At 43.0% G+C, this 24,223-nt stretch overlaps 1 protein-coding gene across 1 annotated transcript in view; it reads left to right on the top strand.

The window, feature by feature from the left end:
- The window catches only part of LOC120021827 (netrin-G2-like), a 135,375-nt gene that overhangs the window by 95,456 nt on the left and 15,696 nt on the right, over positions 1 to 24,223 (top strand). The gene's annotated exons all lie outside the window — the stretch shown is intronic.

Here is a 24,223-nt window from a genome sequence, read left to right as displayed (position 1 = left end):
ACATTATTTATCAATACAGGAAAAACAGGGTAGAATTCAATTAGTTATAGTTCTAGGTTAAATGTATACATAATTGAGTCATTATTCATAAAATTCAAAACAGTTTGTGGAATTTCTGCACTGCTAGAGCTGCCCTAGTCAATTGTAAGTTATTGTGAAGTAGAAAAGTCTAGGAGCAGCATAAGCTCATAGAACGGGACCGCTGAATGCTGAACCGCTTAGCGCATAAAAATCGTCTGTCCTCGTTAGCAACACTGACTTCCGAGTTCCAAACTGCCTCTGGAAGCAATGTCATCACAAGAACTGTTCGTCGGGAGCTTCATTAAATGGGTTTCCATGGCCAAGCAGCCGCACACAAGCCTAAGATCACCATGTACAATCCCAAGCGTAGACTGAAGTGGTGTGAAGCGCGCCGCCATTGGACTCTGGAGCAGTGGAAACGCGTTCACTGGAGTGATAAATCACGCTTCACCATCTGGTAGTCCGATGGAAAAATCTGGGTTTGTCAGATGCCAGGAGAACACTACCTAACCGAATGCATAGTGCCAACAGTAAAGTTTGTTGGAAGAAGAATTATGGTCTGTGGCTGTTTTTCATGGTTCGGGCGAGGCCCCTTTGTTCCAGTGAAGGGAAATCTTAACGCTACAGCATACAATGACATTCTAGATGATTATGTGTTTCCAACTTTGTGGCTACAGTTTGGGGAAGGTCCTTTCCTGTTTCAGCATGACAATACCCCCATGCACAAAGCAAGGTCCATTCAGAAATGGTTTGTTGAGATCGGTGTGGAAGAACTTGACTTGCTTGCACAGAGCCCTGACCTCAACCCAATAGAACACCTTTGTGATGAATTGGATCACAGACTGCGAGCCAGGCCTAATTGCCCAACATCAGTGCCCAACCTCACTAATGCTGTTGTGGCTGACTGGAAGCAAGTTCCCACAGTAATGTTCCAACATCTAGTGGAAAGCCTTTCCAGAAGAGTGGAGGCTGTTTTAGTAGCAAAGGGGGGACCAACTAGTATTTGGTAGCATTGCCTTTAAATTGTTTAACTTGGGTCAAACGTTTCGAGTAGCCTTCCACAATAAGTTGGGTGAATTTTGACCCATTCCTCCTGATAGAGCTGGTGTAAATGAGTCAGGGTTGGAGGCCTCTTTGCTCGCACACGCTTTTCAGTTCTGCCCACAAATGTTATATAGAATTGAGGTCATGGCTTTGTGATGGCCACTCCAAAATCTTGACTTTGTTGTCCTTAAAGCCATTTTGCCACAACTTTGGAAGTATGCTTGGGGGTCATTGTCCATTTGGAAGACCCATTTGCGTCCAAGCTTTAACTTCCTGACTGATGTCTTGAGTTGTTGCTTCAATATATCCACATAATTGTCCTGCCTCATGATGCCATCTATTTTGTGAAGTGCACCAGTCCCTACTGCAGCAAAGCACCCCCACAACATGATGCTGCCACCCCCGTTCTTCAAGGTTGGGATGGTGTTCTTAGGCTTGCAAGCCTCCCCCTTTTTCCTCCAAACATAACAATGGTCATTATGGCCGAACAGTTCTATCAGACCTGAGGACATTTCTCCAGAAAGTACGATCTTTGTCCACATGTGCAGTTGCAAACCGTAGTCTGGCTTTTTTATGGCAGTTTTGGAGCAGTGGCTTCTTACTTGCTGAGCGGCCTTTCAGGTTATGTCGATATAGGACTCGTTTTACTGTGGATATAGATACTTTTGTACCTGTATCCTCCAGCATCTTCACAAGGTCCTTTGCTGTTGTTCTGCGATTGATTTGCACTTTTCGCACCAAAGTACGTTCATCTCTAGGAGAGAGAACGCGTCTCCTTCCTGAGCGGTATGACAGCTGCGTGGTCCCATGGTGTTTATACTTGCGTACTATTGTTTGTACAGATGAATGTGGTACCTAAAAACATTTGGAAATTGCTACCAAGGATGAACCAGACTTGTGGAGGTCTACAATTTTCTTTCTGAGGTCTTGGCTGATTTCTTTTGATTTTCCAATCATGTCAAGCAAAGAGGCATTGAGTTTGAAGGCAGGCCTTGAAATACATCCGCAGGTACACCTCCAATTGACTCAAATGATGTCAATTAGCCTATCAGAAACTTCTAAAGCCATGACATCATCTTCTGGAATTTTCCAAGCTGTTTAAAGGCACAGTCAACTTAGTGTATGTAAACTTCTGACCCACTGGAATTGTGATACGGTGAAATAATCTGTCTGTAAAAAATTGTTGGAAAAATGACTTGTGTCATGCACAAAGTAGATGTCCTATCTGACTTGCCAAAACTATATTTTGTTAACAAGAAATATGTGGTGGTTGAAAAACGAGTTTTAATGACGCCAACCTAGGTGTATGTAAACCTCCGACTTCAACTGTATATATATATATATATATAGATGCTGTTATAATAACCAAACAGTTGGATAAACAAATAATTTGTGAAACCATGATGTGATGTATGACAGGATTGGATGCATTTTCAATGTTTTTAGAGTTGCTTTGTGTATCAGCAAATTGTCTTGAGATAATCTTACTGCAACACTGTATTCAGACCCTTTACTCAGTACTTTGTTGATGCACCTTTGGCAGCGATTACAGCCTCGAGTCTCCTTGGGAATGATGCTACAAGCTTGTCTCACCTGTATATGGGGAGTTTCTCCCATTCTTCTCTGCAGATCTTCTTAAGCTCTGTCTGGTTGGATGGGGAGCGTCGCTGCACTGCTATTTTCAGGTCTCTCCAGAGATATTAGATCGGGTTCAAGTCTGGTCTCTGGCTGGGCCACTCAAGGACATTCAGAGACTTGTCCCGAAGCCACTCCTGCATTGTCTTGGCTGGGTGCTTATGCTTAGGGTTGTTGTCCTGTTGGATGGTGAACCTTTTCCCCAGTCTGAGGTCTTGAGCTCTCTGGAACAGTTTTTAAAAATCTAAGATCTCTCTGTACTTTGCTCTGTTCATCTTTCCCTCGATCCTGACTAGTCTCCCAGTCCCTGCCACTGAAAAACATCCCCACAGCATGATGCTCCAAACATCACCATTCGTCACCGTAGGGATGGTGCCATGTTTTCTACAGATGTGACGCTGGCATTCAGGCAAAAAATAGTTTAATATTGGTATCATCAGACCAGAGAATCTTGTTTCTCATGGTCTGAGTCCTTTAGGTGCCTTTTGGCAAACTCCAAGTGGGCTGTCATGTGCCTTTTACTGAGGATTGGCTTCCATCTGGGCACTGCCATAAAGGCCTGATTGGTGGAGTGCTGCAGAGATGGTTGTCCTTTACATAAGTAGCGCCTTTCTCCCCCGATTGCTCAGTTTGGCTGGGCGGCCAGCTCTAGGAATATTTTTGGTGCCTCGACACAGTCTTGTCTCGGAGCTCTATGGACAATTCCTTCGACCTCATGGCTTGGTTTGACTTGCACTGTCAACTGGGGGACCTTATATAGACAGGTGTGTGCCTTTCCAAATCATGTTCAATCAATTGAATTTACCACAGGTGGACTTAGATCAAGATGTACAAACATCTCAAGGATGATCAATGGAAACAGGATGCACCTGAGCTCAATTTTGAGTCTCATAGCAAAGGGTCTGAATACTTATGTAAATAACGTATTCATGGGGGGGGTTATAAATGTGCAAAAATGTATAAAACCTGTTTTCGCTTTGTCATTTTGGGGTATTGTGTATCTTTAAAGGAGAATGTTCCCTATTTACAACTTCTTTCCACCATGCCTTGACAGATTAGTAATTCCTATTTTAGAGGCTCGATACCCCTTAGAGCTCTTTGAAAATAACAATATTTTTGTACATACTTCTTTTGGAGGTTGCAATGTTTTTTGTACAGATGCTAATAGTGAAGTGGCAGAAGATGCAGGAGAGACTGAAATTCCCTCTGAAAAAGAGGGCGAGGAAGAAGAGATGAAGGAGAAAGAGAGGGGGGAAGAGACTGAAGAAGGTATAGCTGGTGTATTGTAGCCGCATTGTGTCGGTCTAGTATGTGGGTACTGTAGTTCTGTAGGACTATGCGTTTTGTAGAGAGACATGCGTATTCGGACTGTAAAGGACAAAATCTTTCAATGTTCACAGTCACTTCCAAACCTGCTGAAGCAGAGGACAATGCGAAGAGAGAGACTCCCTCTAAGATAGGACAAAGGAAAGAGGGAGTGGAGGAGAAAGAGGGAATGGAGAAGAAAGAGGAAAAGACTGAAGAAGGTATAGGCCTATTGTGCATTGTGTGTACTGGTAGGTTAATGTGTAGTAGAAGTAAAGTACTTGTTGCTGTGTCATTGTTCATAGACAGACTAATACACTTACTATAAAGTAACTACAGAATAGTGCTGATAAATTAGGTCTATCAAGAGTCTGTTTTATTCTCATGGTTCATATTAGATTGCCAATTGAGCTGTAACTCTGGTGAAGTATAGCCAAATGATGTGCAGCGGAAAATCCCCATGGACCCACCCTTATGGTAAAACTCTAGTGTTGTTTTCTGTGGGAGAAAAATAAGAAAAAATAGAAAAATATGCACATCCAACTTATCAGGTGCAGGACAGAAGAATGTATCAAAGACTAAAGTAATGTCCCCAACTCGGCTATGCTCCCATGGTGACTTAATCAGATGCACAAAACAGACAGATGCCACTTTTTATTATTTATTACTTTCGTTTATTTGGTAAATATTTTCTTAACTCTTTTTGAACTGCACTGTTGATTAAGGGCTTCCAAATAAGCATTTCACGGTAAGGTCTACACTTGTTGTATTCGATGCATATGACAAATAAAGTTTAATTTGATTTGACAACGTTTCGATCTGAGTTGGTTCTTTATCAGGTCATACACCACTTTGAAACACACCTACTTAGATAACCTCTGGACTAGAGGCATGTAGGCTACAACCGGTCATTGAATGCATCCAGTCAAATTAATACAATACATTAATATCAAAATAAATATTACACAGTCGACATACATGGAAAAATAGGAATACATTTTGATTTGTTTATTCTTGTCAAGTAATATTGATGTGCAATAGGTTAAAACAGGTGAGACAAATGCATTAATAATTTTATATACAATATTATATAAGGAAAATGGAAAAAGGCAGCCCCCTATGAGCAGAACACATTTTATAGAAAATGTTGTATATCTAGTTTCACATTTAGACCTCTTGGAATGTTGAACAAACGATCGTTGACTTCAGAAAACAGCAGACGGAGCACCCCCGTATCCACATCGACGGGGCAGCAGTGGAGAAGGTGGAAAGTTGTATATTACTCGCCGTACACATCACGGACAAACTGAAATGGTCCACCCACACAGACAGTGTGGTGAAGAAGGAAGCTGAAGAAATTTGGCTTGTCACCTACAACCCTCACAAACTTGTACAGATGCACAATTGATAACATCCTGTCGGGCCGCCTGGTACGGCAACTGCACCGCCCACAACCGCAGGGCTCTCCAGAGGGTGGTGGAATCTACACAACGCATCACCGGGGGCAAACTACCTGCCCTCCAGGACACCTGCAGCACCCGTTGTCACAGGAAGGCCAAAAAGATCATCAAGTACAACAACCACCCGAGCCACTGTCTGTTCACCCCGCTCTCCGCCGGAGGAGATGGCCGCCGTTTTACGGTCTCCTAACCAATTGTGCTATTATGTGTTATTTTTTTTGCGATATTTGTAAATTATTTTTGTATGTTTCTGCAACCATATCTTACGGAAGAAAAGAGCTTCTGGATATCAGGACAGCGATCACTCACCTCGGATTAGACAAAGATTTCTTCTTCAACAACAACAAGCACGACTCACACGATATTCTCCAAACACCCGACAGGGCAGACATCCCAATTATTCGCAAAAGGAAGCGATGCAGAGGACGAAGAGCCGGATGCCTTGTCCGGACCCGCAGAAAGCAACTAGGAAAGCTGCCGTTACCGTCAATATTACTCGCCAACGTGCTATCATTGGACAATAAACGACACGAGGTAAAACTACACGAGGTACGATCACGAATATCCTACCAACGGGACATCAAAAACTGTAATATCCTATGCTTCACGGAATCGTGGCTGAATGACGACATGGATATTCAGCTAGCGGGATACATGCTGCACCGACAGGATAGAAAGTCTCTAGATTTTGCTCGCCTGAAGTAGAGTATATTGTGAAAAATTGCAGGCCACACTACTTGCCAAGAGAGTTCTCAGCTATACTTTTCGTGGCTGTTTATTTACCACCACAGACAGACGCTGGCACTAAGACCGCACTCAGTCAGCTGTATAAGGAAATAAGCAAACAGGAAACCACTCACCCAGAGGCTCCTAGTGGCCGGAGACTTTAATGCAGGGAAACTTAAATCAGTTCTACCAAATCTCTATCAACATGTTAAATGTGCAACCAGAGGGGAAAAAATTCTAGATCACCTGTACTCCACACACAGAGACGCGTACAAAGCTCTCCCTCGCCCTCCATTTGGTAAATCCGACCACAACTCTATCCTCCTGATTCCTGCTTACAAGCAAAAATTAAAGCAGGAAGCACCAGTGACTCGGTCTATAAAAAAATGGTCAGATGAAGCAGATGCTAAACTACAGGACTGCTTTGCTATCACAGACTGGAACATGTTCCAGGATTCTTCCGATGCCATTGAGGAATACACCACATCAGTCAATGGCTTTATCAATAAGTGCATTGAGGACATCGTCCCCACAGTGACTGTACATGGGCAGAACAACAGATTTTAACCTTGTCAGCTCGGGGATTTGATCTTGCAACCTTTTGGTTTTTAGTCCAACGCTCTAACCACTAGGCTACCTGCCACACAGATGTTGTGAAATTGTTAGATAACTTGTTAGATATTACTGCACTGTCGGAACTTGAAGCACAAGCATTTCGCTACACTCGCAATAATATCTGCTAACCATGTACAATTAAATACAATTAAAAAACCAATACAATTAAATTTGATATATCCAAAAGGACTCTCGTCTCAGGAGGAAATTGAGAATATCCCCTCTACGTGGCATTTTCATATGTTTAATTCCCAGGTAGCGAAGGTAGGACAAGTTGTGCTTTGCCTGGGAAAAGTGCACAGCAAGGGGACTTTTGATATCATTATTTCTTAAGCAAATCCTGTGTTATGTGATTCTGGTTTTAAGCGCTCTGAATGTGTTTCCCACATACGCCAATCCGCATGGACACTTGATCAAATAAATTATGTTTGTGGTGTTGCAGTGTGGCCTTTAATTTGTTTCTCTTTGCCAGTCTCTTTTGCCAGTCTCTGAGTTGTAAAAAACCTGGCATTTGTGAGTAAAGTTGTCCCGAGTGCACAATCCACATAGGGTGAATTCTGAATAAGTGGGACACTTTCTGTGTTCTATAACCTTTTTCGATGACTATCCAACATTTTAGCCCAACACGTGATACATTTCTGAAATCCTCAAGATGTTGATATCATATTCACAGGAGGCATGACACACCCATGTGTACACTGAGTCAAAACCATATTTCGGTTTGCTTTTGGCACACTGGAATAGCAGGTTAGATAAACTGGGACACCATTATTCTAGTCCTAATTGTACCCCAATTACAATATAATTGACATGTGTGTGATTAGGAAACATCTGACAATTTCAGAAATGTATCATATGTTGTATAGATTTCTGAAGAGGTTACAGAAGACGGACCCTGCTGGTCATCTATGAACGTTTGAACATCTTGGCCATGTACTGTTATAATCTCCACCCGGCACAGCCAGAAGAGGACTGGCCTGGTTCCTCTCTAGGTTTCTTCCTAGGTTCCGGCCTTTCTGGTGAGTTTTTCCTAGCCTCTGTGCTTCTACATCTGCATTGCTTGCTGTTTAGGATTTTAGGCTGGGTTTCTGTACAGCACTTTGTGACATTGGCTGATGTAAAAAGGGCTTAATAAATACATTTGATTGATTGATTGACCTGCAAAAAGTGTCCCACTTTTTCTGAATTCACTCAAATAACAGTACTAATAACATTACTACAAGGATATAGTACTACAAGAACCAGAGAGCCCTGCATAACCTAAGTACAGGTGGTCCCTAACATAAATTGGATCTCTTTCCTCCATTGGAAAAGCCTATAAGACTGTCCCTCTTCAGCTACAATTCTATGGCACGTTATTTAAGTGTCAGCCATTGTTGCAATTTACCACAATCTGCCACCATCTACCACAAACGGTAGCGTCATAGCTTAAAAAAGGAAGAACTACTGTACTCCATGCTGTCCTACTTTAGCTAAATATGGTTGGGCCAAATATGGTTGGGCCAACTAAAAAATGACTGAAAAACAACATTTTTTGTATTGTGATATAGCAGTACATAGTATGCACATTTACGTCACAATTTGTCACTGTGCATTTTTTATGACAGTTTTATAACCTTAAAAGGGTAGGAAGCATGAGTTTTAACTCACCAGCGTAACATATATATATTTTTACATATATATTAACTTATTTCGAGATATCTTTGGAACTACCCGGAATACACTATTTCTCAACGTATACAATGGCGCCAGAGGGATGGCTGCTGTTTTACAGGCTCCTAATCAACTGTGCTATTTTTTAAATATTTTTTTTGCATTGCTTGTAACTCATTTTGTACATAATATTGCTGCTACTATCTCTTATGACCGAAAAGAGCTTCTGGACATCAGAACAGCGGTTACTCACCTCGAACTGGACACATATTTTTTCTCTAATGAGTCCGACGCGAAGGATATACTGCTTTGTCAGACAAGATCCAAATCCCCATCATCAGTGTGAAGAAAAGACGGAAGAAAAGGGGGAGGAGGGCGGGGTGCCTTGTAAGAATTTGCCGACGTGTACGTAAACCACCTCTTGCCTCCGTATTATTGGCCAACGTGCAATCATTGGAAAACAAACTGGACGATCTACGATCAAGACTATCCTACCAACGGGACATTAAAAACTGTACTATCTTATGTTTCACAGTGTCACGCCCTGATCTGTTTCACCTGTCCTTGTGCTTGTCTCCACCCCCCTCCAGGTGTCGCCCATCTTCCCCACTTATCCCCTGGGTATTTATACCTATGTTTTCTGTCTGTCTGTGCCAGTTCGCCTTGTTGGTTCAAGTCAACCAGCATTTTGTCTCAGCTCCTGCTTTTCCCCAGTCTCTCTTTTTCTCGTCCTCCTGGTTTTGACCCTTGCCCGTTGTCGTGGCAATTTCCTGTATTACCAAATGAGGAGAGTTATAAACCACACACCAGTCAGAGCTATACTTGAAAGAGATTTGCGTCAGTTCAAATCTGGCATCAGGACAAAATGTGATTCATAGTCACTGAATATATTTTAAGTATTTTAATTAAACTCAAACGATAAATGGTAAATGCAATTTTCGTATATACGGGTTCACTGGATCTCCGCGCAGGGTAGATCAGAGAACTGTGGAATGTACTCAAAATAGTAGTTTTATACTATGACCCTTTCATTCTCAACTCGTCCAGTTGGCCTATCATAGTAGAGGTTTAGCATGGTTCATACTCTTGCTCCTCCTTTGTGGGCCCCCAAACTTGTCCAAGCCCCTTGGCGTTTTCCTTCTCCACATCTGGTTGTTGGGTAGAGCAGCTCCATCTTGTGTCCCCCTCGACCATTCACTGAAACAGTTCCTAATATGGTATTGTCCAGTATTCTAAACTCCTGGTTGGTCTAGAGAGATGCACCCCTCCCCTCTCCAGACTGTCCACAGCTTTTATGGCCTGTGGTGGTCAATCCTTACCCACCTTCACACACACCCCTCTATATTGTGTGTGTGTGTGCAACAAAACATCATTCACCTTTAACCAATATGCTAACAGCCTATAGTGCATAAACATAAATCCTAACATACTTAAATTTCATCTTTAATCATATGAGCTTCAAAATCGCCCTTAGACTCTCAGATCAATTCCGTGTCTATAATGAATTCTGAGAGTGCCTACAAAAGAATACCAAGATCTTTTATAGCCAAGATACACCCCTCTCAACTCACATGATGAACCACAAATCTTAGGAAAACTTCACAATGGGCCTTCTACTTGAGAAAGGAGTATCCCATAGCCAGATAGCATTAGCTATAAATTATCGTTCAGTTTGGTCTCTAAGACGATGTTCTAATCTCGTTCCTGGTACTTCATAGTACAAAAACATTACCTCATCCAATGGCATATATCAATTGTCAACTCTAGATACTCCCATCTCAAATACAATCCACTCCTGGACAAGCTCACTGAGGGGAGTGACTTGCGCACAGACATTGTGGAGCCAAGAGATAATTGGTTCCCCCTTAATCATCCCTTCACATGGTTTAACAGATACATTCACATATGAAGACAATGTTCCATTCTGACCTCTCCCTTTCTGATATTCTGCATATTACCAGACATGTAAAAGACAAGCCTGACCTCTCCCCTCTCTGGGCCCCAAGTGACTTTTCCCTAGCTGAGAAGGGAAAAGTGCAACTGCCAACAGTATAGTCCAAAAGGAGACATTCTAATGACAAGTATCTCACATAAGCTTATTATGTAAATAAAACATCTTATTTATCTATGTTACCCAACTAATTCTGATTCATCCCACACACTGTCCTGAATCAGTGCCTGCCTGCCGTCCTGTGCCTTGGCCCCACTACTCTGGATTATCAACCCCCTGCCTTGACCTGTTGTTTGCCTGCCCCTGTTGTTGCAATAATCATTGTTACATCAACACAGTCTGCATTTGGGTCTTACCTGAAATCTGATACACAGAGTCGTGGCTGAACGACGACACAATATAGAACTGGCTGGCTTCTCCATGCATCGGAAGGACAGAGCAGCTACATCTGGTAAGACGAGGGGCGGGGGTGTGTGTCTATTTGTCAATAACTGCTGGTGTGTGATGTCTAATATTAAAGAAGCCTCGAGGTATTGCTCGCCTAAGGTAGAATACCTCATGATAAGCTGTAGACCACACTATCTACCAAGAGAGCCATCTATTTACCACCACAAACCGATGCCGGCAATAAGACCACACTCAACAAGCTGTATAAGGCCATAAGCAAACAAGAAAATGCTCATCCAGAAGCGGCGTTCCTAGTGGCCGGGGACTTTAATGCAGGCAAACTTAAATCAGTTTTACCAAATTTCTGCCAGAATGTGCAACCAGATGAAAAAAAACTCTAGACCACCTTTACTCCACACACAAAGTTCTTCCTCACCCTCCATTGGCAAATCTGACCATAATTATATCCTTCTGATACCTGCTTACAAACAAAACTCAACCAGTGACTTGCTCAATACGGAAGTGGTCAGATGACGCGGGATGCTACGCTACAGGACTGTTTTGCTAGAACAGACTGGAATATGTTCCGGGATTCATCCAATGGCATTGAGGAGTATACCACCTTAGTCACCGACTTCATCAATAATTGCATCGACGACGTCTTCCCCACAGAGACCGTACGTACATTTCCCAACCAGAAGCCATGGATTACAGGCAACATCCACACCGAGCTAAAGGCTAGAGCTGCCGCTTTCAAGTAATGGGACACTAATCCGGACGCTTATAAGAAATCCAGGTATACCCTCAGACGAACCATCAAACAGGCAAAGCGTAAATACAGGACTAAGATTGAATCCTTCTGCACCTGCTCTGATGCTCGTCGGATGTGGCAGGGCTTGAAGAATATTACGGACTACAAAGGGAAACCCAGCCGCGTGCTGCCCAGTGACGCGAGCCTACCAGATGAGCTAAATGCCTTTTATGATTGCTTCGAGGCAAGCAACACTGAAGCATGCATGAGAGCACCAGCTGTTCCAGAAGACTGTGTGATCAGGCTCTCCATAGCCAATGTGAGCAAGACCTTTCAACATGTCAACATTCACAAAACAACGGGGCCAGTCAGATTACCAGGACGTGTACTCAAAGCATGCGTGGACCAACTGGCAAGTGTCCTCACTGACATTTTCATCTTCTCCCTGACTGAGTCTGTAATACTTACATGTTTCAAACAGACCACTAAAGTCCCTGTGCCCAAGAAAGCGAAGGTAACCTGCCTAAATAATTACCGCCCCGTAGCACTCACATTGGTAGCCATGAAGTGCTTTGAAAGGATGGTCATGGCTCACATCAACACCATCATGCCGGAAACCCTAGACCCACTCCAATTCGCATACCATCCCAACAGATCCACAGATGACGCAATCTCAATCGCACTCCACACTGCCATTTCCCAACTGGACAAAAGGAACACCTTGTGAGAATGCTGTTCATTGACTACAGCTCAGCGTTCAACACCATAGTTCTCCTCAAAGCTCATCACTTAGCTAAGGACCCTGGGACTTAACACCTCCCTCTGCAACTGGATCCTGGACCTCTTGACGGGCCGCCCCCAGGTGATAAGGGTAGGCAAGAACACTTCTGACCCGCTGATCCTCAACACTGGGGCCCTTCAGGGGTGTGTGCCCCTCCTGTACTCCCTGTTCACCCACGACTGCGTGGCCAAGCACGACTCCAACACCATCATTAAGTTTACTGACGACACAACAGTGGTAGGCCTGATCACCGACAACGATAAGACAGCCTATAGGGAGGAGGTCAGAGACCTGGCATTGTGTTATCAGGACAACAACCTCTCCCTCAATGTAAGCAAGACAAAGGAGCCGATCGTGGACTATAGGAAAAGGAGGGCCAAACAGGCCCCATTAACGTTGACGGGGCTGAAGTGAAGCGGTCGAGAATTTCAAGTTCACCAAAGATTTGGCATGGGTCCTCAGATCCTCAAAAAGTTCTGACCAGTTGCATTACCGCCTGGTATGGCAACTGCTCGACATCTGACTGTAAGGCGCTACAGAAGGTAGTGCGTACGGCCCAGTACATCACTGGGTTCAAACTTCCTAACATCCAGGACCTATATACTAGGTGGCTTCAGAGCAAGTCCCCAAAAAGTACTGGAGCGCCAAGTCTAGGACCAATAGCTTCTACCCCCAAACCATAAGACTGCTGAACAATGAATCAAATGGCCACCCACACTATTTACATTACATTAACACCCCCCCTCCCCTTATTTTTAAACTGCTACTACTCGTTGTTTGTTATCTATGCATAGTCACTTTACAAATTACCTCGACAAACCTGTACCCCCGCACATTGACTTGGTACCGTTACCCCCTGTATATAGCCTTGTTATTGTTATGTAATTTTCATCTGTTACTTTTAGATTTTTGCGGGGGGGGGGGTTCACTTTAGTTTATTTAGTAAATATTTTCTTAACTCTATTTCTTGAACTTCATTGTTGGTTAAGGGCTTATAAGTAAGCATTTCACGGTAAGGTATACAGCTGTTGTATTCGGCGCATGTGACAAATACAATTTGATTTGATATGAGATATTGAGTTTGTATGCTAGCTCAGTAGCTAGCTCAAGCTGGCTAACGTTAGCCAAAATGCATGCTCTTTACAGACTTTATGGCTGTGTTGTTTAGTGGAAACCCGTTAGCACTGCAGGTTCTGGTGCCTTCTTGCCGTGGGCTCAAAACGAAAGAGAAAATCATACCTGCTTACTCTAATTGCGTAGCGGTGGTACCTCGTCTGCTCTCCTTTTTGTTTTGTAAACTTTTCGGCATGTTCTATGTGAAGTAGGCTACGGGAGTTTTGTAACTTTTCCCACCTTTGTTTAGTGCTAGCACGCTCGCTGACTGACATCTGGAATCTATTTATTTTGGATTTTTCTCGCTATAGCGATAGGATTTTCCCTAAATCTTACCATTGGATGGTACCCAGCCATCAATTTGCAAGTCTCTGCTCTTTTGATCTGCAGTTATGTTTTAGTTGTGTTCTATTAGTTGTGGTCTAACTGGTCTCCAGTAGTTGGGCTCTAGCATGCTGACCATAGCCGTGCTGGTTGGCTGCGCTGGCTGGGCTAATAGCTAATGTTAGCTTGCTGGCTAAGAGAACTACATATAGCTAACATTCTTTGTTATTTGGTTAGATGGTGTTATGTATTTCCAAATCTTTGGTTTACTTTAATGTCATAAGCTAGGTGTTGATAGCAACTGGCTGATTCATTCAGTGCTAATGTAACATTAGCAGGCTGGTAGGGCTAATGTTAGTAGGCTAGTTGGCTAGAAACTTTGCAAGTTGATTTCTAACAATAAATACATAAATGATTTGTTAGTAAGTTAGCTGAAACCAGTAGTGATGAGTGCAAACAATTTGGTTTAATTTTAACTTATATATTTGAAGTTATTTCTGTTGGTATTTACATTATAGGGAATAGGCTGGCTTCCCGGGTCCTCCACATTACATCATACCCCGGAAAAACATTTTCCGGCATTCTTTGGAATTATGATCGTTTTTTTGTAATAACTCCAAAAATTCAAAAGTAAGGTGTTGCATTTGGATTTTCAATACGTATACTAATGCACATCCATATGTTAGATGTGGTTACATTTATGCTACCTACCCTACATCAAAACAGAAAGAAAGCTATGATCTTACCATGTGCTTTGCGGAATGAGATTCCTGTTTGAAGCTTGCTCTGCCCTCCTCTATGATGTCACACCAATGAAGTGATGTGATTTTGATCATGTGGTTTATCTACAAGGGCTTAGTAACAATAGTTTAGATTCTTCTCTTGTCAAACCAATAAATAAATGAGTCAGGATTAAGCTGTCCCAGTTTATACGAGGTCCCACTCTTTCCGAATTCACCCTACATATTTCTTATCCGGAGTATCACTGAGAAAGGGTCTCGCTGGACGTGGGGGTGGGAGGTCCGCTTTCACTAACATGTCTCTGAGATTTTGTGGCCTTTAAAACACGACTCTTGGTGGTTCTTTAAAGATAGTGGAGCATCTAGGGTCTGAACTGACAATATGCAAATGTTTTTAATTGCATCTTGCATGGCATTTCCCAGAGGAGAATATTCCACAATACATTGTATTCTAGGGTCAGTCATTTTGCGCACCGAGGGTTTCACGCTGTCCAATTGGCTAGTATCCATGATGCACTCCGCAACTGATTGTAAGCACTCCTCAGGATAACCTTTCTCATGGAATCTGTTAATCAAGACTGCTTTGTTGGGAGAAAGCAGCATCAGTGCTACAGGTTCTGAGGACACATTTAAACTGACTGATCTGGAGGCTTTTCTTTAGAGGAATGGGGTGGAAACTATCACTTCTTGGAAGCGTGTTTCGATCTTAGGGCTTCCTGTATAGATTGGTAACGAGTGTGTCATTTCCTTTGGTGATCTCAATGTCTAAGAAGCTGACCCGAGAGTAATCAAAGTCCATGGTGAAACTATACTGAACAAAAATATAAATGCAACATGCAACAATTTCAAAGATTTTACTGAGTAACAGTTCATATAAGGAAATCAGTCAATTAAAATAAATAAATTAGGCCCTAATCTATGGATTAAACTTTACTGGGAATAAAGATATGCATCTGTTGGTCACGGATACTTTAAAAAAAAAGGAGGGCCGTGGATCAGAAAACTTGTCAGTGTCTGGTGTGACCACGATTTGCCTTATACAGCGCGACACATCTCCATCGCATAGAGTTGATCTGGCTGTTGATTGTGACCTGTGGAATGCAACACCTCTTCAATGGCTTTGCGAAATTGCTGGATATTGGTGGGTACTGGAAAACACTGTCGTACACGTCGATCCAGAGCATCCCAAACGTGCTCAATGGGTGACATGTCTGGTGAGTATGCAGGCCATGGAAGAACTAGGTCATTTTCAGTTTCCAGGAATTGTGTACAGATCCTTGAGACATGGGGTAGTGCATTATCATGCTGAAATTTGAGGTGATGGTGGCGGATGAATGGCTCAAAAATGGGCCTCAGAATCTTGTTACGGTATCTCTGTGCATTTAAATTGCCATCGATAAAATGCAGTTGTGTTCGTTGTCTGTACTTTATGCCTACCCATACCATAACCCCACTGCCACCACGGGGCACACAAAGTTGACATCAGCAAACAGCTCGCCCACTCGACACCATACACATGGTCTGTGGTTGTCAGAACGGTTGGACACACTGCCAAATTTATGGATGAGAAATCAACATTCAATTATCTGGCAACAGCCCTGGTGGACATTCCTGCAGTTGGCATGCCAATTGCATGCTCCTTCAAAACATGAGACATCTGTGTCATTGTATTGTGTGGCAAAACTGCACATTTTAGAGTGACCTTTTGTTGTCCCCAGCACAAGGTGCATCTGTGTAATGATCATGCTGTTTAATCAGCTTCTTGATATGCCACACCTATCAGGTGGACGGATTATTTTGGCAAAGGAGAAATGTTCACTAACAGGGATGTAAAAAAAAATGTGCACAAGGTTTGAGAGAAATAAGCTTTTTGTGCGTATGTAAAATTTCTGCGATCTTTTATTTCAGCTCATGAAACATGGGACCAGCACTTTACATGTTGCGTTTGTATTTATGTTCAGTGTAAGATGATCATTCGACTTAAACCTGCACTTTGCAGAAATCGCTCCGCAATTTCCTGGTTGCTAGCGTTCGAATAGTTTGCCTAATTTCAGTTTACATGACAAAACAAGCATTCATTGTGTAGAGAATCATTCTACCATCTAAACCGCTGTGAAATATATTTTCCTTATCCAAAAATATTGTATTTTCAGCTGTTTGAAGTTGGTGTACAAAACTGAAAGTAAGACGCAAGAACAAAACTTAAGAATGGGAAGCATAGAAATAGCACACATAGAACCGATCTACCGCTTCTTAAACTTGCTTTCAATGAGAATTAATTTGGTTTAGTCACCCCTTTGTAGGGGCCCCGTGTTAAAGAGCAGCGTAACAAAGGTGTTGTTGCCTACCTTCACCACCTGGGGTCGGCCATCAGGAATTCTAGGACCCAGTTGTACAGGGCGGGGTTCAGACCCAGGGCCCTGAGCGTAATGATTAGCTTGGAGGGCACTACGGTGTTGAAGGCTGAGTTGTAGTCGGTGAACAGCAGTCTTACATAGGTATTCCTCTTGTCCAGATGGGGCACTGTGCAGTACGATGGCGATTGCGTCATCCATGGATCTGTTGGGGCGGTATGCAAATTGTAGTGGGTCTAGGGTGTCGGGTAAGGTGGAGGTCATATGTTCCTTAACTAGCCTCTCAAAGCACTTCATGATGACAGAAGTGAGTGCGACAGGGCGATAGTCATTTAGTTCAGTTACCTTCGTTTTCTTGGGTATTGGAACAATGGTGGGCATCTTGAAGCAATTGGGAAGAACATACTGGAATAGGGAGAGATTGATTATGTCCGTAAACACTCCACATGCTCTGAGAACACGGCTTGGGATGCCGGCTGGCCTGTCAGCCTTGCGAGGGTTAACTGTAAATGTCTTACTCGTGTCGGCCACAGATAACAAGAGCTCACTGTCCTCGTGAGCGGTGTTAGCCCGCGTCGGCGGCACAGTGTTTTCCTCGAAGCGGGCGAAGAAAGTGTTTAGCTTGTCTGGGAGGAAGGTGTCGGTGTCCGCGACATGGCTGGTTTTCGCTTCATTATCTGTGATTGTCTGGAGTCTCTGACACATACATCTCGTGTCTGAGCTGTTGAATTGACACTCCACTTTATGCAACATCCTCTATGCACTTCCTGATGAACTCAGTCACCAATTCAGTGTGTACGTCAATGCTAATCTCAGAGGCAACTCGGAAGATATCCCAGTCCGCATGATTAAAACAATCTTGAAGCATAGATGCCGATTGGTCAGACCAATGTTGAAGAGTCCTTACCACAGGTACTTCCTGCTTAAGTTTCTGCCTATAGGAGGGGAAGAGCAGAATGGAGGCGTGATCTGTTTTGCTGAAGGGAGGGCCTTGTGGCCGTCCTGGAAGGGAGAGTAGCAATGGTCAATAGTTCTCGATGAGAGAGTAGCGCAGGAGATATGTTGACAAACCTTCGGTAGCGTTTTCCTCAGATTTGCTTTATTGAAATCCCCAACTACAATAAATACGGCCTTAGGATATGCGGTTCCCAGTTTGCACAGAGTCCATTGTAGTTCCTTGAGAGCCATCATGGTGTCATCTTGAGGGGGAATATACACAGCTGTGACGATTACCGAAGATAATTATCTTGGGAGGTAATGCGGACAGCATTTGATGGTGAGCTATTCCAGATCGGGAGAACAAAAAGACTTGAGTTTCTGTACGTTACCACAATCACACCATGAGTTAATCATGAAACATACACCTCCGCCTTTCTTTTTCCCAGGGAGTTCTTTCTTCCTGTCCGTGCGATGTACGGAGAACCCTGCTGACTGTAATGGACAGGGACAGTATATCCAGAGAGAGCCATGATTCCTTGAAATAGAGCATGTTACAGTCCCTGAGGTCTTTCTGGAATGAGATCCTCTTCCTGAGCACGTCTACTTTATTGTTCAGGGACAGAACATTGGCGAGTAATATACTCCGAAGCGGTGGACGGTATGCACGCCTCCTGAGTCGGAATAAAAGCCCACTCCAAATTCCTGTTCTCTGTCGATGTCGTCTTGGAGCAGCCCCTGGTCTCAATGGAATTGTCTTGTGGGGTACGAACAAAGGATCAAATTCAGGAAAGTCACATTTTTGGTCGAAATGCTGGTGAGTGACCGCCGATCAAATATCCAAAAATGATTTTCGGCTGTAGGGAATAATGCAAGAAACGTTCTGTACGAATAATGTAAGGAATAAGACTAGGAGCTAGGAACAGGATGGCGATGTTTGTCAGCGCCATCTTGTCTAAGAACTCATGGAACATCTCAAGTTCGATGGGAGTCCCAGCAAATAATACCAATATACACTACATCAACAAAGGTATGTGGCTATTTCAAAATCATCGGTTGCTGACAGGTGTATAAAATCGAGCACACAGCCATGCAATCTCCATAGACAAACATTGGCAGTAGAATGACCTTACTGAAGAGTTCAGTGACTTTCAACGTGGCACTGTTATAGGATGCCACCTTTCTAAGTCAAATTTCTGCCATGTTAGAGCGGCACTGGTCAACTGTAAGTGCTTATATTTTTAAAGTGGAATTGTCTAGGAGCAACAATGGCTCAGTCGCGAAATGGTAGACCACACAAGCTCACTGAACAGGAATGCGAGTGCTGAAGTGCGTAGCATGTAAAAATCGTCTGTCCTCGGTTGCAACACTCAATACTGAGTTCCAAACTGCCTCCGGAAGTAACATCAGCACAAGAACTGTTCGTCAGGAGCTTCATGAAATGGGTTTCCATGGCCGAGCAGCCGCACACAAGCCTAAGATCAACATGCACAATGCCAGGCGTCGGCTGGACTGGTGTAAAGTTCGCCGCCATTGGACTCTGGAGCAGTGGAAATGCGTTCTCTGGAGTGATGAATCACACTTCACCATCCTGGCAGTCCAACTGACAAATTTGGATTTGGCGGATGCCAGGAGAATTCTACCTATGCTACCTGCAAAAAACACTAGATATAGGATAGATGATAGGATAGGATGAAAAATGGTCTGGGGCTGTTTTTCATGGTTCTGGCTAGGCCCCTTAGTTCAAGTGAAAGGAAATCTTAATGCTACAACATACAATGACATTCTAGACAATTCTGTGCTTCCAACTTTGTGACAACAGTTTTGTGAAGGCCTTTTCCTGTTTCAACATGACAATGCCCCCAATAGACTAAGCAAGGTCCATACAGAAATTGTTTGTTGAGATCGGTGTGGAAGAACTTGACTGGCCTGCACAGAGCCCTGACCTCAACCCAATCAAACACCTTTAAAACGAATTGGAATGGAGACTGAGAGCCAGGCCTAATCCCACAAAATCAGCGCCGGACCTTGCTATTGCTCTTGTGACTGAATGGAAGGAAGTCCCAGCAGCAATGTTACAACATCTAGTGGAAAGCCTTCCATGAAGAGTGGAGGCTGTTATAGCAGGAACGGGGAAGCCAACTCCATATTAATGCCCATGATTTTGGAGTAAGATGTTCAACGAGCAAGTGTCCACATACATTTGATCATGTAGTGTATCATCTACAGCTGAAGTCGGAAGTTTACATACACTTAGGTTGGAGTCATTAAAACTAGTTTTTCAACCACTCCACAAATTTCTTGTTAACAAACTATAGTTTTGGCAAGTCGGTTAGGACATCTACTTTGTGCATGACACTAGTCATTTTTATTATTTTACTTATAATTCAATTTCACAATTCCAGTGGGTCAGAAGTTCACAAACACTAAGTTGACTGTGCCTTTCAACAGCTTGGTAAATTTCCGTTAATGATGAAGCTTTAGAAGCTAATTGACATCCTTTCAGTCAATTGGAGGTGTACCTGTGGATGTATTTCAAGGCCTACCTTCAAACGCAGTGCCTCTTTGCTTGACATCATGGGGAAAATCAAAAGAAATCAGCCAAAACCTCCGAAAAATTATTGTAGACCTCCACAAGTCTGGTTCATCCTTGGGAGCAATTTCCAAATGCCTGAAGGCACCATGTTCATCTGTACAAACAATAGTCCTCAAATATAAAAACCATGGGACCACGCATCCGTCATACTGCTCAGGAAGGAGACGCGTTCTGTCTCCTAGAGATGAACGTACTTTGGTGCGAAAAGTGCAAATCAATCCCAGAACAACAGCAAAGGACCTTGTGAAGATGCTGGAGGAAACAGGTGCAAAAGTATCTATATCCACAGTAAAATGAGTCCTATATCGACATAACCTGAAATGCCGCTCAGCAAGGAAGAAGCCACTGCTCCAAAACCGCCATAAAAAAGCCAGACTACGGTTTGCAACTGCGCATGTGGACAAAGATCGTACTTTTTGGAGAAATGTCCTCAGGTCTGATTAAACAAAAATGGAACTGTTTGGCCATAATGACCATCTTTATGTTTGGAGGAAAAAGGGGGAGGCTTGCAAGCCAAAGAACACCATCCCAACCGTGAAGCACGGGGGTGGGAGCATCATGTTGTGGGGTTGCTTTGCTGCAGGAGGTACTGATGCACTTCACAAAATAGATGGCATTATGAGGAGGACAATTATGTGGTTATATTGAAGCAACATCAGTCAGGTAGTTAAACCTTGGTCACAAATGGGTCTTCCAAATGGGCAATGACTCCAAGCATACTTCCAAAGTTGTGGCAAAATGGCTTAAGGACAACAAGTCAAGGTATGAAGTGGCCATCACAAAGCCCTGACCTCAGCCTAGAAAAGTTGTGGGCAGAACTGAAAAGCGTGTGCGAGCAAGGAGGCATACAAACCTGATTCAGTTACACCAGCTCTGTCAGGAGTAATGGGCCAAAATTTACCCAACTTATTGAGGGAAGCTTGTGGAAGGCTACCCGAAACGTTTGACCCAAGTTAAACAATTTAAAGGCAATGCTACCAAATACTAATTGAGTGTATGTAAACTTCTGACCAAATGGGAATGTGATGAAAGCTGAAATAAATCATTCTCTCTACTATTATTCGGAAATTTCACATTCTTAAAAGAAAGTGTTGATCCTAACTGACCTAAGACAGGGAATGTTTACTAGGATTAAATGTAAGGAATTGTGAAAACTGAGTTTAAATGTATTTGGCTAAGGTATATGTAAACTTCCAACTGCAACTGTATATAACGTTGATATAGTTTGATCTCGGATAGAAAGTTATTTTGCTCAGGGTTGTGAATGTGTTCATGTTCTAAGAGTCCCATATAATGATTGGCATAATTGGGTGCCATCATACTCCCCATAGTGGTTCCTTTTGTTTGTAGGAAAAAGTAACTTCTAAACATAAAACAGTTATTTGTGAGTCCCAGCACTGCTAAGTCTCTGATACGTGAGGAGCTAGGCTGAGAGTCTATAGGGCATTGTTCCAAAAAGAAGCTCAGGGCCTCTAGTCTACCTTGGTGGGGTATAGACATGTATAGGTTTTCAAAGTCAAAACAGGCCAGTAGTGTGTTTTCATTGATCTGGGGAATCTTCTTGAGTACGTTAATCATGTCACCAAAGTTCCCAGTGAAGGAGGGTAAGGAGGAGACACATGGCTTGAGAAATGAGTCAACAAAAGTGGATCTTTTTTTGTCAGGCTTCCAATTCCGGCAATAATAGGGCGTTGTACTCATTCTTACGGATTTCCTCTCCGCCAAGATATACAGTAGCTTGAGCTTGTCATGAATAGAGGTATTTAACTGGGAAGTAAGGTCCAAAGGGAGTTTCTGATACAAAACATTGTCAGACAATTGTCAATTCATCTCTGTCTCATAGTCCACCAGGTAGTCCACCAGGTTCTGTACCAATATTGCACTACCTTTATCGGAAGGCTTCACAATGACAGTAAAATATTTGTTCAAATCGCTCAAAGCTCCTGTCTTTGGGCAAGTTACTCAACACCTTGTATTCACATTTTTTTACTTGGTCTTGAATATGTTTCCAGTGACGCATTCTTTCTCTGAGGCATAAAGGTGGATTTACCGCTGAAAATAGCAGACTTGCTACATATTCGTTGCATTGAGGGTAAGTTTATTTAGGATGCATTCTCATGTCATTTGTGTCAACATTATGGGCATTTCCAATAGACACAGTATCATTTGTAGCAAATAATTTCATCAGTCTTAGAGTTCTGAAAAACGGTTGAAAATCGACATACTGTAAACGTTAAAGTCATTACAATGTGTTGTTAGTACAAATGATACGCCTTTGCTGAGAGCAGATACAAGGTTCAGATAGGGACTTGCTGGATAGATTTATCACATTCAACTTTTCTGGCTCTGTGTCATGTGGGCCTACCTGCGTTCTCCATAGTAAGTGTTTGCGCTTCCCCCACCGCATCTTCTTCCGTGGTGAGGGTATGATGTTGGGCCTGTATTTCCCCTGCCAAGGCCTAAAAAATGCCTCTCACCCTGGCTGGGAAGGCTGGAGTTGAAATCGATGTCATGGGCGGAGTAGGAGGAACCGCGTGTAATGGCGTACGGTCCAGCGCGCTCTCTACGCACACCTGCACTGTGTGAACACCCCAGCAAGACACTTTCTTAGTGATATTCCCAATGGGAATTATGTAGGCTTATGTGAGTATTGCACTCAGGACAACTTGATTCACAAATGGCAGGTTTTTATTCACCCAGAGACTTGCAAAGAGACACAAATTAAAGGCACAATATCCTGCAACACCACAAATGTCCTTTATTTGATCAAGTGTCCATGCGGATTGGGGTATGTGGGAAAGGGGTTCAGAACGCTTAAAAATCACAGAACACAGGAGTTGCATAAGGAATAATGATATCAAATGTCCCTTGCTTTGCACTTTTCCCAGGCAAAGCACAAATTGTCCTCTCTTCAATACCTGGGAATTGAACATGTGAAAATGTCACGCAATATTGACAATTTCCTCCTGAGACGAGAGTCCTTTTGGATACATTTCCTCAACAATAATGTTGAGGAATATCCACCTCTCCATGAGGTCTAAACGTGGAACTAGATATGTTCTGCTCCTCAGAGGCTGGCTGCATTTTCCCATTTTCCTTATATAATATACAAAATGATTGACACATTTGTCTCACCTGTTTTTAATCTATTGCACACCCATAAGGATAAACAAATCAAAATGCATGGATGTTTTTCCATATACAGTGTATTCGGAATGTATTCAGACGTTACAGCCTTATTCTAAAATTGATTAAATCGTTTTTTCCCCCTCATCAATCTACACACAATACCCCATAATGATGGAGCAAAAACAGGTTTTTATACATTTTAGCAAATTTTTTAAAAACAAAAATTTGAAATATCACATTTACATAAGTATTCAGACCCTTTACTCAGTACTTTGTTGAAGCACCTTCAGCGGTGACTACAGCCTCGAGTCTTCTTGGGTAGAATACAGCTTGGCACATCTGTATTTGGGGAGTGTCTCCCATTCTTCTCTGCCGATCCTCTCATGCTCTCTCAGGTTGGATGGGGAGCATCGCTGCACAGCTATTTTCAGGTCTGAGAGTCCTTTAGGTGCCTTTTGCCAAACTCCAAGCTGGCTGTCATGTGCCTTTTACTGAAGAGTGGCTTCCACTCTACCATAAAGGCCTGATTGGTGGAGTGCTGCAGAGATGGTTGTCCTTCTGGAAGGTTCTCCCATCTTGACAGAGGAGCTCTGTCAGAGTGACCATCGGGTTCTTGGTCACCTCCCTGACCAAGGCCCTTCTACCCGATCTCTCAGTTTGACCGGGTGGCCAGCTCTAGGAAGAGTCTTGGTGGTTCCAAAC

This window comes from Salvelinus namaycush, chromosome 26 (genome assembly GCF_016432855.1).
Source record: "Salvelinus namaycush isolate Seneca chromosome 26, SaNama_1.0, whole genome shotgun sequence".
Classification (NCBI taxonomy): Eukaryota; Metazoa; Chordata; class Actinopteri; order Salmoniformes; family Salmonidae; genus Salvelinus; species Salvelinus namaycush.
Note: the sequence above shows the minus strand (reverse complement) of the source record. Positions and strands in the feature narration are given on the sequence as shown.